The following is a 4,331-nucleotide window of genomic DNA, read 5'->3' as shown; positions in this document are numbered from 1 at the left end:
AATGTACTGTACACTTATTTAAACAAATCATCCATGGACAAACTGCAAGTGGTACAGAATGACTACAGAAAGACTTTTGTCTTAGACCAGCAGGTGATACACACCTGTGCTTAAGGCTCTTCATTGGCTACCAATTTGTTTAAGAGTGCATTTTAAAATTTTAATCACTACTGATAGAGCACTGCATGGTCAAGCTCCCTCTTACAACCAGGATCTATTGCACTTTGGGTCGCTCTCTGAGGTCTTCAGGCCAAGACCTTTTAACTGTTCCCAGAAGACGTTTTAAAACCAGAGGTGATTGTGCCTTTTCTGTGGTGGCTCCAAGGCTCTGGAACTCTCTCTCTTTAGCCTTGAGAGCCTTGGATTCTGTGGAAACCTTTAAAAAAAACACCTGAAGACATATTTTTAGACAAGCCTTAACTAGCAATATGGTTTAGTATTTATGTGTTTTTATTTGTTTAACTGTAAAGCACTTTGGACCCTTCTTGTCTGTGAAAGCTGCTAATAAATAAAGATTACACACAACCCAACACCCACACACACACACACACACACACAACACACACACACACACACACACACACACACACACACACACACACACACACACACACACCCACACACACCCACACACACCCCACCACACACACACACACAGAACAGCGCTATCCGTCGGAGAATATTAGCTCATAATAGTTCATGTTGATTAGGACTGGACAAATTAGAAAAACGGTCATACTGTGATTTACAAAACTGGGATTGTGATATAGTTGGTATGAGTTTGCTTGATTATCAAGAAAAATACACAAAGTACTAAAAAAACTCAACTTCTCAATGTGAACATTCAAAATTTAATGACCATAAGTAAAACAAAAAATATGCAATACCTTTTTTTAAATAACATTTTACAAAATAACAAAAATACATATTTTCTAAATAGAAATTTTTGCTTTGCTCAAATGAAATAAAAATAACAATAAGGAAAAAGACAAATACTGAAAATCCTTTTTAATACAGTATGCTTTTAAACAATGGCATTTAAGATGAGTGTAATATAAGTATTGATTAGGTTACAAAATATAATTTGTACAACCTCTTCTTAAAGTCTGCATGCTCTGAAACCTCACAACCACACGACACACACGCTACTGCCTAAACAGACTGGTCATATATTTTGTGGACTTTGTTACAAGGGTAGCGCTTTATACATCCATGGGTTAGTGTAATTCAGAGACCAGATTCAATGTATGTTATATGGATTAAACATGGAACCATAAATCAGGCATTATTGAGAGCCACAATGGCAGGTCCGTTGAGAGAGTGAGTGGCGTCAGTGTATGAGTGGCCAAGCAAGCGCCACGGAGCGACTGTGTGAGGGAAAAGTGTGAGGAAAAAAAGAGAGCAAAGACAATTTAAAGTGGATTAACAATGAAAAATAAAAACACCAAGCTTCTTAGGACACGGTGTCTTCATCTGTTGTCCGTAAAGTGAAGGCTGTTACAACGTAGAGACTGCAGTGCACAAAGAGACTAGAGTGTCATGCACACGGCAAAACTTTTTGTTTACTGTAATTAAAAATCACACATTTTTTTGCATTATGAGCCTTCCAATTAAAATCAGGAATTATTTGGTGATCTGAGAAAATAATCCTTCTATCTCCATTGCTTTCCTACGGGGTGAGTGTCTTCAACTAAAATTACCCTTCGCCCTTCAGTCTTTGCATCACAGGATGAAATAGGAAAACAAGAAACAGACCTTGCATCCATTAAGACATGAAACTTAACCTGAAGGCTCTCTATTTTTTTAATTGACTATTTCCTTTGTCTCCTCAGCTTTGGGCAATACGTTTAAATAGGTCCAACTTACTAAATTTCTGCAAGAGCTGATAGGATTTGTGATGAGGTTACTGCCAATGACGAATGCCAGAAGCCATTATCTTAAGTCATTTTAAAAAGTGCCCTTCCCAAAAAAGAAAGAAACTTCCAGGGACAATGCATCTGCATTATGGTCACATTTTCTTTACATGACATTGAAGGAAATGCCTAGTTTGAAAGTTTATTTTAAACCAGAAATTTGTATGGTGTTAATTAGAAACCCCCAAGAATCAGAGCAGAATACAAGTTATTTGTGCATGCCCATGCCTCTTATGCACAATGCTGGTTGTAAACTGCATTCAAACATCAGTATTTTGTACATGCTATGGATGAATGTGATCAGATGAAAGTTGTTTACAGTTTTTCCAAAGGTTTTACAAAAACAAAAAAAGAATGCTGAAGATGCCATTTTCTGCACACTTTGTTCTTTTTCAAAAGTCTGCTAGCTGATTTTCCAACGTTTGTTAACTGGATTGAGGAAATGATTGAATCTGAGGTTATTACATTTTCTATCAAGGAGAAATTACAATGACTTTCTAGAGTGCATTTTCATAAAGTACTGCTGATTCCTCCAAGAAAACTAAAATAAAAATTGCATCCATCCTTCCACACAGATCACAGCAACCTGTTGTGTGTCCAATACAAACAGTTCACTAATGGACCCTCAATCACTCTCACCATGGTAACCCAGTGGTTCCTGCTGAGTGTGATGATGTGGTGAGGTGATGCAGTTCACGTTTGATGAACCTACATAGCTTTCAATTATTTCAACATCAAACCAAGAGAATAAGCACACCGTGGCCTATTTTCATGATCAGTGGATGAATGTTAAAGGAGACCTATTTTCTGTCATGTTCAAAAGTCATAAAAGTTCATAAAAAATGTGGCCAAAGCTTCACATAAACATAATAGAGTAAATGTATGTAAAACTAATCCCTGTAAGGATTACATATAAATACATGCTAACATCTGGTTTACAGATTCATTTTCTCCTCAATTTTGGGTGTTTTTTTCTTTTCTTTTAAGATTATTTTTTGGGGCTTTTCCCTTTATTTTTTAGTAAGAGTAGATAGACATGAAAGGGGCAGAGAGATGGAGAGATGACACGCACCAAAGGGCTGCTGGTCGGACTCGAACCCGCAATGCTGCAGGACTCAGCCAACATGGGGCAAACGCTCTTACAGGGTGAGCTAGAGGTACATGTCTGGTTGTGTACTATTTAGTTTTGAAGGCTTTAGTCGTGATTTTTCAGGGTAGAAAGATCTGCTAAACTCTGTTACAGTCATTCCCAGCTACAATGGACAGTACAGAAACAGCGAGAGCTGAGCAGAGATACGGACATACCAGGAAACACTGACCAATCACTGCAGACTGCGCTTTTTTTTCCAAGACGGGGGCTTAAAGAGACAGGGGCCCAAAGACACAGGCGCTCCAACAGAGCGTGTCCCACAGTTGCAGCAGCTATGGGCACTATGAGAGAAATAAAGAGTTTCTTTAAAGAACGTAAACATGTTGTAGTAGAAAAAAAAAAATACAACTACAAACCCTAAAATGAGCATAAGTCACCTTATCTGACAGCTATGATAATTGTATTTCCTTATACAGTATACACATTTATTTTGTTAAATGTCATTGTGCTTGTTATAAAGTGTAAGAAAAATGGTGTATGAACATTGGAAACACAGCATGTGGTTCCAGTCAGGACCAATACAAAATGGGACACAAACCTTGATGCAAGACGAGGGAACCATGCAAATCAAACTAGGGCTGGGACGACTCGCGGACATCAATTACGTAAATGCATCGACACAAATCATTTGACTTTAGTGTGAGGTAAACTGTGGTGTGTCTACCCAATCTGTAGCACTGTCTTCAATAAGTGTGCAACCAGGCCAGATTGTTTTAGATATATCAGGAGTCCTTTATAACGGCAGTTATGACGGCCCACATATTAAAAAAATGTCTCGTTGAAATCGGGCTTGGGCTCCTGAAATTGACTTTATTTTATCGTTGGGATTGATAGCCTACATCTGCCTTTAGGTTATTAAATTGAGATTTTAACCTTTTTGAAATTTGTTTTGTATAAATTGTTAATTAAGCAATGGGGAAATAATTGCTAATTGAAAAATGAATTGTTAGACTAATCAAAAAAAATGAATCGATAGATTAGTCAACTTAAAAAAAATAATCGCTAGATTAATCGCTTAAAAAATATTTGTTTGGGATATTAAACCACTCCCACCAAAACAATGTATTCCCTTTCAGTGGTAGCTCCATTCCCTGCCTTGCCGTAGCATGCAAAACTGGGACCATCTGTAGTTTCAGTAATGATGATGGCAGAGAGAAAGCTTTGAAAGCCATCTCTTTGACTTTGGTGTGCCAAGATTAGCACCCAGGAACCAGCTGCTGCTCCTGAAGCATTGCAGCAGCTTTGAAATATCAAATGAGGAGCAAGAA

General features: G+C 37.8%; 1 long non-coding RNA gene across 1 annotated transcript in view; it reads left to right on the top strand.

Annotated features, from left to right (window-relative positions):
• LOC116672477 (uncharacterized) overlaps window positions 1-3,373 on the top strand; it is a 12,453-nt gene extending 9,080 nt beyond the window's left edge. Inside the window, exon 3 of the long non-coding RNA XR_004327560.1 lies at window positions 3,362-3,373. This is a non-coding gene — a long non-coding RNA (uncharacterized LOC116672477). The remainder of the gene's footprint in view (window positions 1-3,361) is intronic.
• The last annotated feature ends 958 nt before the right edge of the window (window positions 3,374-4,331 follow it).

Source organism: Etheostoma spectabile, chromosome 22, assembly GCF_008692095.1.
Source record: "Etheostoma spectabile isolate EspeVRDwgs_2016 chromosome 22, UIUC_Espe_1.0, whole genome shotgun sequence".
NCBI classification, from domain to species: domain Eukaryota; kingdom Metazoa; phylum Chordata; class Actinopteri; order Perciformes; family Percidae; genus Etheostoma; species Etheostoma spectabile.
This window is presented reverse-complemented; position numbering and strand designations above follow the sequence as displayed.